This window comes from Neofelis nebulosa, chromosome 4 (genome assembly GCF_028018385.1).
Source record: "Neofelis nebulosa isolate mNeoNeb1 chromosome 4, mNeoNeb1.pri, whole genome shotgun sequence".
In the NCBI taxonomy this organism is placed as follows: Eukaryota; Metazoa; Chordata; class Mammalia; order Carnivora; family Felidae; genus Neofelis; species Neofelis nebulosa.
In genome coordinates, this window is record NC_080785.1 from 18,204,453 (window position 1) to 18,218,410 (window position 13,958).

Below are 13,958 nucleotides of genomic sequence, written 5' to 3' on the forward strand. Positions count from 1 at the left end.
TTTATGACAGTATATTTAAATATCCAAATATAAAGGATTTGAGTCTTTTGTTGGTGGTGTTGATTTTTAGCTTAACTACTCAGGATTCGAACGCACATTCCATATGATCTCAATATTCTTTTTCAAATTTTTTAATGTTTGTTTATTTTTTGAGAGAGAGACAAACAGATCGTGAGTGGGGGAGGGGCAGAGAGAAATGGGAACACAATCCAAACAGGCTCTAGGCTCTGAGCTGTCAGCATCGAGCCTGATGCAGGGTTTGAACTCACAAACTGTGAGATCATGACCTGAGCTCAAGTCGGTTGGATACTCAAGCAACTGAGCCACCCAGGTGTCCCATGATCTCGATATTCTTTTTTTTTTTTTTAATGTTTACTTTTGGGATAGTGCAAGTGTGGGGGGGCAGAGAAAGAGGGACAGAGGATCCAAAGTGGGCTCTACTGACAGTCTGACAGCAGCAAGCCCAATGTGGGTCTCGAACTAATGAACTGCAAGATCATGACCTGAGCCAAAGTCAACTGAGCTCCATCTCAATATTCTTAAATGTGTCCATCTCAATATTCCTAAATGTGCTGAGATTTCTTTTAAGGCCCATGATTAAGTTTTAACAAACAGCAGCTCCTTTATTGGAAAACTTAAATGCACTCTTCTGCACAGATTAAAGAGATAATCATCAATGAAATTGTAAAATATTTTGATCTGAACTACAGTAAAAATAATGCATATTAAAATTTCTAGGTGCAGTTTAGATTGTACTTAGCAATTTAGAGCTTTAAATAAAGTCCTCAAAATTAGAAATAAACAAGAAAAATATTGAAAAAGAAAAAATTCGATTTGAGGAGCTAGAAAAGGAATGTCTGATTAAGACTAAAAAAAGTAGAAGAAAACACAACACAAACACATACACCTTGTAATTTTTGCTGCAGGATTATCTATAAAAGCCAAAACAAAACAAAACAAAACAAAAAACCACCAAGTTTCAATTACCAGACAATGGATTCAGCATTGACAGCTGAAAACAGTTTCCCTTTACTTATAGATGTTGTGGTACATCTATTCACTGGAATATTATGCAACCATTATACATGTGTCTGTGACTAATTATTAACCTGGGAAAATGCCCAAGATACCTCATTAAGTAGAAAAGATTAGAAAGCAGTCAGTTCTGTATTCACTCAGGTTCTTCAGGTTGTAAAGAGGAATTGATTCTGGCTAGAATAAGAAAGACAAAAGGAGAAAAAGAAAGAAAGGAAGGGAAGGGAAGAGCATGCCTTCACTGGAAAAAGGCTGGAAATTTTCATGGATTAAAGAATAAACCAACTAAGAATGAGGAAAGGGCAGAAACCAGTATAGTTTCCAGGATCTCAGTAGAAAAAAAATTCCAAAGAACATTGTCTGAGTTGGTCTAGATTAGTCTGGATTGGATCAGATATCTACACCAAAGTCAAGCAGGTTTGGTGTATCAAATAATGTAAACCCTGATTATTGGGATGTTCCCAGAGTAAGAAAAATGATTGCACATGTACCCAAGAGGTGTCTATCATGAGTAGGATCCCCTTTTTGTAATACAATATGTGTGGGCGAGTGTATGTGTACATCACGCAGTGATGGAATAATGAATGATGGTCACTCCCTTCTATACTTTTCTATGTGCTTCAGTGAATGTGTACTAATTTTATATTTTATTTTTGTCTTATTTTATTTTATTTTATGAGAGAGAGAGAGAGAACTAGCAGAGGGGAGGGGCAGAGGGGGAGAGAGGGAGGGAGGGAGGGAGGGAGAGAGAGAGAGAGAGAGAGAGAGAGAGAGAGAGAGAGAGAGAGAGAGAGATGGGGGGGAGAGAATTCCAGGCAGGCTCCAGTCTCAGTGCAGAGCCCAATGCAGGCTTGATCCTACAACCCTGGAATCATGACCTGAGCCAAAATCAAGAGTCAGATGCTCAATTGACTGAGCCACCCAAATGCCCCTATTTTATATGTTTTAAAAAATGTGATTTTCTGTGTGCGGGAAAAAGCACTCATTTCACAATGTGCTAGCACATTTTATGAGACTCTGGACAGACCGGATGGCCAGAGGGTGCGAAGCTTTCATCAAATATTCTTAAGAAAGGAAAGAAACCACCAGCTCCACCTTCCTCTCAGCTGTCTGCCCCCCTCCGTGCTTCCCTGTCACTCACCCAAATCTGTTCCCTGATTCGAGAACAAAAAAGAAAAGGTTATTATCCTGTAGGATATAGGGCAAAAGCAAGGACAATAGACCCAAATCATCCCAATAGACGGAAACAGTTTTCAGCTGTCAATTCTGAAATCATCATCTGGTAATTTAACGCTCTACAAAATCTGCAGTCTTTGACAGAGTCTATGCTTTTTTCTGCTACTGATTCACAGAAGATGGGCTTTGGTTGCTGTTTCCTCTCTTTTTCCCTGATACACACACACTGCAGGAAGCAAAAAAATGCAGATATTCTTTTATAATCTTTTAAGCATCTCTTCTCTGTCCTGTGCTACCTGTTCTGGCATTTTCCTGTGCATCCCACGAATGAATATTCATTTGACAAACACTGACCAACCTCTCCCTAAGATGGAACGGCTCAGGCTGTGCCATCAGCATGCCCTGGGTTTGAATTTTGGCTTTTTTTTTTCTCTGTACTATTTGCATGTCTGAAAGAAATCATATGACTGCAAAAGCCTGCGTTTCCTAGCCTGTGAAAGGACTTTGTGAGGAATAACTGATAAGCATGCTAGGTTCTACCTCATACACATCCAGACTAGTTAGCATGTCTATCTCTCCCTCCAGATTATCCAGTTACACGAAGGAATTACAGCTTCCTCTTCGTTTGCCCAGGCCTAGCACAGTGTGGGTTAGGGAGGACAAGAAGGAGAAGGAGGAAGAGGAGGAAGATAGAAACAAGGGCTACCATTTGTTGAACTGTACCAGGCACTACACTAAACATATCAAATCCTTTTACTTGTCTGTGCCCCAACTCTACCCCAACCATGTTTTAGTGATCTCCTATACCTTTTGTGCCTAAAACAGCGCCAGTTACACAGTGGGACTCCTATAATTTTTTGTAGAATTAATGCATGCAGTCCACCAACCACACACCCTTAGATTTAATCAATTTCCTCACTTCAAAAGTACTCTTCCCAATAGAGACAAAGGCAGCAAGAATTCACATGGTAATATTGAGCTGTTGAAGAAACTGAGGCACAAAGTTATTAGGTGGCGCATCCACCCTCAAGTCGATGGGAAAATATCATGCTGTGCTCCCATATCCATTCCCTACCCAGTCTCCGAGCAAAAAAAAGAACAGAAAGTCCCTGGGTGTGAGAAGACGAGTAAATAGCACTCATGCCTGGGATGAGCATAAGAACAAAGGAGGCCATTCACCAACTTCATGGAACAGAGAGGTTCAAGGTGAGACAAGAGGACTCCCAAAATGGAGGTGAGATTCCTACTTGGGAACCCCATATTCAACCTTAAAAGCCAAGGAGTGAATTGCCCTGAGGGGGAGAAATCCCAAAAAGTTAATGGTGAGCACCTGTCTGGGGGCTCCCAAATGGGTCAGTCTTCAAGGGCACTTTCTGATCCCCAAGGGTGGCCACCATGGGCATCAGTGAGCACTTGCACTTTCCTTGCAGGTACGATAAATAGAACTTTTTTGTTTCTCAGATGAGTTTGTTTCTGTAATTCCAGAATGTGCTCAGGCTGCCCAAGGGTGTTGTGTCAGAATGCAGATCAGGTTTTATTCCAGGGCAGAAGCTGCTCTTCTTTTTATAAAAATGAAACAAAACAAAAAAGATTGAAGAAAACGATCAAAATCTTGTTGGCTCCTTTTATGGAAGAAGAACTCCCTGGAAAAGTAAAAACAAAAACAAAAAAAACAAGGGGACTACTTAGAAGTAAGCGTTGCGAATGAAATTTAGGATCAAGAGTTCCCACAGGTGCTCAGAGCCACCAGCTTCCCATCAGAATCATCTCTCTGTCAGATAGGATAACCCTGATGGCTCCTACACAGATCTATGCCAGCAGCACGAGCCAGTGGCTAGGCCTGTGTGACCGGAACACACGACTGGAGAAACAACCCAAAGTATCATCTGCCCAAATAAGGGCAAAATATAAATAATGGGTCAGCCAAGGGGGCCTTCCATGGTTCTGCAAAAGAGCTTTGTGGCTCCATTTGGTGCCATGTATGAAGCACCAAGCATCAGGGATTGTGTTCTAGGGCCAGAACTAGGTTGAAACGAGTCCTGAAAATTCAGTATTAAAGTAAATCATATTCACATGCAATATTTTTAAAAAATTAAAATGTAAAGTCTGCTGCATAAAACAGTAGAAAGTTTACTCAAAAAAAAAAACCAACAACAACATAGAGGGGTGCCTGAGTGGCTCAGTCAGATGAGCATCTGACTCTTGATTTCAGCACAAGTCATGATCTCAGAGTCATGGGATCAATCCCCGTAATGTGCTCTCTGCTGAGTGTAGAGCCTGCTTGGGATTCTCTCTCCCTCTGCCTTTCTCCCCCATTTGCATGCTCTCTCTCTCTCTCTCTCTCTAAAAAAAAATAATAATAAACATAGAATTACCACATGATCCATCAACACCACTTCTAGGTATATACCGAAAAAGAATTGAAACAGAGACTTGATAAGTTCCTTGTAACCCCGCATCCATCACATTAGCCCAGAAGTAGAAACAACTCAAATATCCATTGATGACTGAATGAATAAACAAAATGTGTTGTAGACCTACAATGGAATATTATTCAGCCTTAAAAAAAGAAGGAAATTCTGACATGTGCTAAAATACAGATGGACCTTGAGGACATTCTGCCAAGCGAAATGGGCCAGTCACAAAGGGACTGTGTGATTCTACTTCTGGGGGAAGCCTAGAGTAGTCAAAGTCACAGAAGCACAAAGTAAAAGTTTGGTTGCCACAGAGGGCTGGGGGAGCAGTGGATGGGGAGTTAGTGTTGAACAGGGACAGAGTTTCAGCTGAGGAAAATGAAAGAACTTCTGGAAATGGATGGTGGTGATGGTCTCACAACAGTGTGAACGCACTTAGACCACTCACCCGCGCACTTGAAAATGGTTAAAATGATCACTTTTGTGTTACACATACTTTACCACAATAAAAAATGGAAAAAGATTAATGACAAACAAAATGCCAACATTTTAAATAAAGACGGATCAACATTTCTGGTCTTTCCTTTTGCCTGAGACTCCAATATGGATCCATAGAGCACTGTTACGGATCCAGTCTTTCTTTAAAACGTCAATATTCTGTTCACTACCGACTGTTTTTGAATTGTGATTTTTGCAAAGATTGCCTTGAAATATTACTTATCTTGCTTTCTGAGACTCGGGGCTCCCCATTAAATCTTGTGACCCAGGAAAGTGTCTCACTCTCCTCACCTACCTCTCCCTGGGCCCCTGTATCTTTCCATTGCTTTGCCTTGACATCCCTAGCACTTCTGCATTTCCATTTAGGCTCTAACCTCTTTCTGTTGTGTCTGGACAAAGAGAAGGGACCCAGAAGCTGGTGCGTCTGGGTCATCAAAGTCATGTTTTTGTCTGTGAACCTTCCTGATGCTCCCTGGGCTCATCACTGACCATAATTTGGGCTTCTTTCACAACCCAGTTCCCTCTCGCCCTAATCCCGTCATCACCTGGAAACTTTCAGCCTGTGACCCCACATTACCTTTAGCAAAAGGCCCTGCGGAGCTCCTGTGCCAGCTGTTTTTTTCCTCTTCTGGAGGAATTGATTCCTCGTGATCCTCTGAGCTGTAATCTCATCGGGCTGGAATAACTTGACACTCCCATTCGTCTGAAACAGAAGTCGTTTGTCTTCCAAACCTCAGGGCTGGGGTTGTTGTGAATTCCACCCATTGGCCTCCTCTTAGGGGACTGTGGCCACTTCATCAGCTGCTTTTGCCTTGCCTCTGAGAGATCCAGGACGAGCAGGGACAAGAAAATTCCCGAGCAGGAGTGAGTGAGAGCGGCAGGCAGAGACCATTCTTAGTGAGAGTACCTCACCTCCTTAGAGGGCACCTGGCTCACACAGCCTGGCCTGGGGCCCAGACAGAGCTGAGACAAGTGTCTGCAAACTTCACAGGGAGCATGACTGCCAGCAATGATGCCGGATCTTGGGTGAGTGCGTCATAATAGCAGCACATGTCATTGTCATTAGAAGCCGCACAACAGTCCATGGAGCACCAAGTGAGGGGTAAAGTAAACTAGAACCAAGGCCAACCCTACCCCTTAGCAGCTGTGTGACCTCGAGCCCTTTGGGCCTCAGTGGCTCAACTCCATGATGGGGATAAAAATGGCCCTGGCTATTTCAAAAGGAGGCTAAGACAATGAGCTCCTCATTGTGGAAATGTTTGAAAACTATAGTGCCAAAAAAATGTAGTATGTTATTTGATAGTTATCTAACCAAAAGCAATGACTAGGCACTTCTCAAAATGAAACCCCAGACAAGGGATTGACCCCTTTGTGATACACAAGGCAACATGGGCCAGAGTTTTGAAAGGATTTGTGCTGTGGCAGCAGAGACCCCAGGAAGAAGGAGTAAGGGCCCAGGCACCTTGTTCCTTACACCCTTTTGCTTCATGGGACTACAGACCAGCTATGGGCTGAAAAGGGGGAGATTTTGGCCAGGAGAAGCATCATGACCCAGAACACCCTGGAGGAGCCTGGGCTGCTGTCCTGAGGACAGCCAACAGAGCATGCAACGGCAGCAAGACTGAACCAGCATCTCTTCCAGATTCATCCCGGGGCCTACAGCAAAGAAGGGGTCCAAGGGTATCCTGCTTAGAGAAGAGGAGGTACAATGCATCATGGTTCCATGGATCAAGGACGACCAGAAAGTTCCCGTGTACCTGGGTACATCGCGGGTGACATGCTAAGAGCATATATATCGGCAGAGCGTGTGGCCAAGCATCATAGACATTTTTCTTTTTTGGTTACCCAGCAAGAAGTATGATTAGGGAGTATGATTGGAGTGTGATTAGGGTTGTGGTCCCAGCGGATGCCTCATCTCTTGTTTATGCCTGCTTTCCAAACCTAGTTCTAGAACCTTCCCTACGGGGTCTTTGGCCAATCTAACCGCTGGTCAATAAATCTCTTTACTCTTTAGGTAAGTATAAGTATCATCATTACCTTGATGAATTCTGGGTGATTCACCAACTAAAAGACACATCTCATAGGCTGACACCCGCTAATCCCTGATACGTGCTCAGCAACACCCCTGGCAGCAACCCCGCTCGCCCTGGCCCTTGGGTGACCAACGCAGCTTCTCAGGGGCCCCGAAACAATGACCTGGGGCACTGATGCAAGAAATGTGCCCCGCTGCTCCAGTCACATAAGGCAAGAAGAAAATCTCCCTCAGATGAGGAACAAAAAAACAAGTATCTAGTCCGTGTCAGAAGTTTAAAGACATTTCATATGTTGGATCTTATGTTTCAGTGGGTTTTATCTTAATAAGAGAATTCTTCTACATAGTGGCTTTGGCCAGAACCTGGATTAACAGAACTTCTAAAGGTTAGAATGTATTCCTGGCACATGCTACCTTAGAGTAAATAAATGAGGGCTTGGCTTGCTGAGTCAGAAGCGTTGCCAATTCCTGAGTCAGGAAAATGCCAGAGTCTTCTGGCCATTGAACAGAAAGACGGTTCAGCAGAAAAGAAGGTTCATCTCCTCAGCGCTAGGCCTACTCCTCAACTTAGTCATCAATGACACACTGAGCTCCAGGTAGGTACACGCTCTACAGCCCCGAGCTTGGGGCCTCAGGAAAGGAGGCAAACGGTGTCTTCACCATGTCTTTTCCCCCCTATACAGAATGTGGACCGAGGAAAGTGGTCTGGTTTCTGTTGAGAGAATAGCACAAAATCAAGTGTAATCACAGAATCCTAAAGCTGGAGGTGGTGTAGGCAGGTAAATACTTAACAACCAGCTCTCAAAAAAACAAAAAAAAGGTAAATGCAAGTATATACATCCATAGGGATGTTGTAGATTTTGCTGATGTAATGCACATTTACAATACACGATTTATAGATAGTAATAAAATACACAACGGTCTTGCCTGCAGGTTCCACAGCTATTTTTTGCTGAACCTTGTATCTGTAGTCCCACTGTGGTCGCAATTCCACCATGATTCGACCCATAGACTTGCATCTCAATCTGCTAACTCTCCTCCCCCAAAATGTATTGTTATTAAGTAGGAGGAGATCCACTGATAAACTCACTTTTGTGCCAACTCTGTTCGCTGAACAAATTCCTCTCTCCCCTTCAGCTCTGGTCATGACGGACTTTGAAAAAAACCTTTTTTTAATGTTTATTTATTTTTGAGAGAGAGACAGAGAGACAACGTGAACAAGGGAGGGGCAGAGAGAGAGGGAGACACAGAATCCGAAGCAGGCTCCAGGCTCTGAGCTGTCAGCACAGACCCCGACATGGGGCTCGAACTCACAAACTGTGAGATCATGACCTGAGCCGAAGTTGGATGCTTAACCGACTAAGACACCCAGGTGCCCCCGGTCATGACAGACTTTTTTTTTTTTTTTTTTTTTTTAATTTTTTTTTTCCAACGTTTTTTTTTTTTTATTTATTTATTTTTGGGACAGAGAGAGACAGAGCATGAACGGGGGAGGGGCAGAGAGAGAGGGAGACAAAGAATCGGAAACAGGCTCCAGGCTCCGAGCCATCAGCCCAGAGCCTGACGCGGGGCTCGAACTCACGGACCGCGAGATCGTGACCTGGCTGAAGTCGGACGCTTAACCGACTGCGCCACCCAGGCGCCCCTACAGACTTTTAAGCTTAACCTGCATTATTAATATTCCCTCCTTTAAGTCTAGAAAATAATAAGTCAAGCCCAGATTTAGAGCATTTTCCAGGTTCCTTGGTGTTAATACTCCCATCGTGGCCAATTTCCAGCAACCAAAGTGCTATGACCAACCACTGAGTCAAGAAGAGATGGTCCATAACTCGACATGACATAGTATTTCCAAGATACAGATACAATTAATGTAAAAAGAACTCAAGGGCATAAATAAAATGTAGTACAATAATTAGGCAGTGATGTGTTTTGAGTATTTATTGCCTTTAATAAAGCTATTATTTTTAAATTTATATAATTCTTCATAATGGCTCTATTTAACAATCAACTCCCAAAATTCCCAAGGGCCTAATTAGCTTTCAAACGCTGGTACAAGCTGACCCCAGCACACCCCTAGCTGGAGAAGACCTGGAGAGATCTATTTCTACATCTGTTTCTCCACATACACAAACTATTTGGAGACGGGAGGTAGGGAAGGGGGGATATTAGGATCAGGAAATCGAATTGCTCACATAGACGTCCTGTGTATTTGTAACAAAATTCTGGATGTTACAAGGGTGGAGTCTGAATTCTGGGGTGACTACCCTGGCCTGAAGCCTCCAGCTCCCCAGTGCCTTTGTGGATCTGACCTATTTTCAGACGTGCCCCCCCCCCACACACACACATATACACACACGAAAAGCTGATTTATTCTCCACTTGCCAACTTTGGGTACTGCTTGCACAGACCTTGCTCTCTCCCTGCAGGCACACCCTTGGTTTTGACAGCATTTCCCGTAACTCTGCAGGTCCAGAATGACACAGCTGGAGATGATTTTGAAGTCACTTCAAGCTAACCAGCCGACCCAGCAAAAGCAGCAAAGACTTAGGCAGGCAAGGGCTGGGGCTAGAATATAGTTATGCCTCGACAGCTGGGGAGAGACCAGTTAGGAAGTAAAACGGGAGAGGATTTGCTCTACGGACAAAAATTAGCATTTGCTTAACGGAGCCTTGGCCGGAGCTCAGTTGGAGGGTGTGCTTTTGGCGGTGCTGGGAGGACCCAGGCACTTTTCTGTCCTGTTTGTAGCGGTAGAAGTCCATACGGCCTCTACGGAAGCCAGTTTGACAGTGACTCTCAGGGTTTTAAGTGCAAGTTCCCTTTGCCCCAGATGCTCAGGGGGATGCATTATAACATTGTGTGCGTTAATAATGACACTGAATTGAAAACAAACTCAAAGGCTATGAAGCGGCTTGCTACATGTAGATTTGACAACAAATCCAGGTACAGGAATACTATACAGCTACCAAAAGGAATATGGCAGCTTTTTATTACCTGTTGCACAATCTGGAACATGCTGTTAACTGAAAAAAAGGGAAGAACCCTGTATGCTACCATTTGGATGTTTTATTATACACGTCGATGTGCAGAAAATATCTTTGGAAGGATGCACCAAGAAATGGGGCACAGTTTGCCTCTGGAGAACTAATAGAGGCCAAAAGTGGAGAAAGACATCCCATAACACATTACAGTTTTGTATCAAGTATTATCTCATTTTTAAATTTTTTTTTTAATTTTTTAAGTGTGTTTATTTTGAGAGAGAGCGTGCAAGTGGGGGAAGAGCAGAGAGAGAGAGAGAGAGAGAGAGAATCACCAGCAGTCTCCACACTGTCAGCGCAGAGCCCCGTGCAGGTCTCGAACTCACGAACCCCAAGACCACGCTCTGAGCTGAAGTCGGATGCTTAACCAACTGCGTCACCCAGGCGCCCCTAATTTCTTATTTTAATTCCAACATAATTAACATAGCATTAGTTTCAGGTGTTCTAGCTTCAAATCTTCCACGACCTTCGGTCCACACCTTTCAGAGTCTCAATTTTCTCGTCCATAAAATGAGGGGTAAGGTGGGACCACACAATGGCCTTCTCTGCACACCTCTCTGACCCCTTGGCTTCATGTGCCCGTGCTCACCGCCCAGCAGTCAGTGATATGAGCACTCGCCCATGTTCCCTGCTTTCCCACAGAACTGAAACCTCTAGACTGTTTGGACTGCCTTCACAAATATAAACCAGAAGTTTCTACCCAGAAAGCTACCCATTCTCCTTCATGAGGCAATGGAAAGTTGCCTTCCCTCAAAGCAGCATTTCTTAGTTCAAAATGTCAGTCCACGGGCCCCACCCCCAGACATTCAGATTCAGCAGGTGTAGGGTACAAATTCGAGATAGGTTTCTCCTTGTACCACACTTGGAAAACCGTGGTCTTAAAGAACAATGCTGCATCACAGAATAAGAATTGTAAAGTCCATTCCCTTTTTAATGCAAACAAGCTATTATTCTGTAATGGTTATTTAAAAAAAAAAACAATAATAAGAGCTTTGAGGCAACCAATCTCCACTTAAAGCATTGCAGCACGGAACTGCACGCTAAATAGTAAAATTGCGTTTCAAAACATGATCAAACGTCAGCCTAATCAGCCAGGTGTTAGAGGCTCAATCACAAACCTCAAAACACGTAATCAAGTATCAGTAAGCAGGTGTTTTAAGTGAAGATTGAGATAAACAGTGGCCTTTGTGGATATTTAGAAGGTTTTGCAACATTAAAATGGAGTACCTCACACTCAAGCCAGCCGACTTCAGAAGCTTCTGGGCTGAATAAACCAGGCAATAATTAGCACTGGAGATTTCAACTGGATTGCAATCAAAAGCTTTGAGTCTCATTGAGGAAATCTGTGCCCTTCCCTTTATTTCTACGACCTGTAAGGTGTTGCCCTTGTGGGTGATGACGTTTTTAAAAATCACTAGGACGTGTTTCACTTTGTTCCGACTGAAGATTTTGATCCCTTTAGAGAGAATCGTGTGCAAAACACAGACACGCATTCAGCGCCACAAAGCCAGGGACCCATCCCATCTGTTTCTCCAATGTGACAAGTTTAGGACAGGGAGGTCTGAAGAAACAGCAAAGTTCCTCTTTAGAAATTAATTTTGGGTGCACCTGGGTGGCTCAGTCGGTTGAGCGTCTGACTCTTGATCTCAACTTAGGTCACGATCTCACAGATTGTGGGTTTGAGCCCCATGGTGGGCTCTGCGCCAACCGCACAGAGCCTGCTGGGAATTTTCTCACTCCCTCTCTCTCTGCCCCTCCCCACTTGTGCTGTCTCTGTCTCTCTCAAAATAAATAAAAACTTTTAAAAAATTAATTTTTGTTTCCACACACATTCAAAATGGCTTCCCACGGGTCCAATAACTAGTCCAATATAGCCTCGTGAAAATCAGTGGGGACAATTTTTGTTTGTTTGCTTAATGTTTGTGTATTTTGAGAGAGAGAGAGCACGCGCAAGAATCCCAAGCAGGCTCCGTGCTGCCAGTGCAGAGGCCAAAAGGGGGCTCAATCCCACAAACCATGAGATGATAACCTGAGCCGAGATCAAGAGTGAGACACTCAACCAACTGAGCCACCCAGGCACCCCTCACTGGGGACAGCTTAAAGTGACCATCCTCGGTTGAAGCTCCCTCTTTAAGACCCAGTGCTAATCAAACCAGCGTGTCACGTAAGCAGAGTGGTTTGTGTGTGTGATTTATCTTGGCAAGTGCCAAGCAGGGGTCCCTGCTTAAAAGTGGAGCTCATCAATTTCTGTTAATTCCCCCCTGATCATGAGTAGCCATTTTGCTTTGAGAGAATTTCTTAAGCTTCGATTCCGATTGGTCTTCCCTCTTCCCCTGGCCTTGAATCCCCACCAACATATTGGTCTCAGTTCTTCTAATTTCATCTCCTACAGTTAAAGGAGCTGCGGCCACATTTGGCCATACGTGATACCCACTCAGTAAAGCCCCAATCATCCTTACCATTCATCAGAGATAAAAGGTGTCTGAGACATCAGAAAGTTTCATTGTCGATCCCGGACACCAACACACTCCTCTGGAACAAAATCGAGTTTTATCAGGGGTTTTGAGCCTGTGGATTCGGTGTCTGAACAAGCCCAAAGAACTCCATTCTGCCCTCCCACCAGTTTCCGAAAGCCGGCTGGTAATTACGGACCACATTAGGACTTGTCGTTCACATCATCTTCCTCTTTCGAGCTGTAGGATTCAGCAGGGTGCTGGTTAGTGTAGAGCTGGGGCTTCTATGACTCAGGACATTCAAACCTGAACTTGGAGTCTATTTGCAAAGATAAAAAGTTTCCCTTCTAAACCAGGAAGCTGGCTATCTTTGGGCTTTTCTGGGGCTCCTTTGTCCTGTGATATGTACTCTCTTTGGTGTATGTACTCTGTCATCTTTCCTCTCCCAACAGCGACAGCCGGGGGGAGTGTTAACCTCTACTTATCCATATGCAGGGGGGGCTCATCTGCCCTGTTGGCAGCCTGTGCCATTGCAGTAGGTGTTACAACTTCTAGCTGGACTGGAAATTCCCTCACAAGTCCTGAGGGAATCATACGAATGATTCAGACCCATTCAGTCATGGTTTTTCCTCTTCACTGTCCTTCAATAAACCTCTGGCCTCCTATTTCATGGAGAAAATAGAAATTGTTGAATGGAAGCCTTGTTAATTCCTTGCCCACTTCCTCTAATCTAAGAACTGCCCTCTCCTGTCCCTCCTGTCTCATGGGAAAGAAGTTTTCCTTTCCTTCTAGACCAATTCCCCACCAAGGCTTTGGCCCCCAAAGCCAACAGCCTGCCTCTCTCTCTCTCTCTCTCCTCTCTCTCTCTCTCTCCCATGTCCTCAGATTCTCCTTCTGTATTAGGGCTGGCTCGTCGCCATTTGCAAGTAACAAGGTGTTAAATTAGAAGTTGGGACTGAAGCACTGAGATAGAATAAAGACTGTATTTCTCAAAGACTGTGCTAGACCAATGCCAAATCTCAAAATAGGATAACCAAGAATCAGTATTTTGACTTTTAAATTCCCTCACTCACACGGAGGATAAAAAGAGTCAGAGGATTGGGGATTCCAAGGATTTCAGGGTAGAGTCAGTATAAAGCTGTGGGTCTCATCCCCCAAAGACAGAAGGATGAAGGGGGTGTCTGCCTTCTCCTGAAGCCTAGTGAGAAAGCTTTCACTACTTTCTTGGAGTAGTGAAATTTCTCCACTTGGAGAAATTAATGTGTGTCCCCTGGAGTTGGGGGTGCTGGAGGGACTGAGACCTAACGCATGCCCG

General features: G+C 44.1%; 1 long non-coding RNA gene across 2 annotated transcripts; it reads right to left on the reverse strand.

Moving 5' to 3' along the window:
• Window positions 1–2,609: 2,609 nt before the first annotated feature.
• LOC131508943 (uncharacterized) lies at window positions 2,610–13,385 on the reverse strand. 2 transcript variants are annotated; one of them, XR_009260224.1, is made up of 4 exons: window positions 12,843–12,919; window positions 12,650–12,722; window positions 5,701–7,867; window positions 2,610–3,854 (listed from the first exon to the last, which is right to left on the reverse strand). It is a non-coding gene; the product is annotated as an uncharacterized LOC131508943 (long non-coding RNA). The 2 variants fall into 2 exon arrangements; XR_009260223.1 differs by having other exon boundaries at window positions 12,650–13,385.
• Window positions 13,386–13,958: the final 573 nt, after the last annotated feature.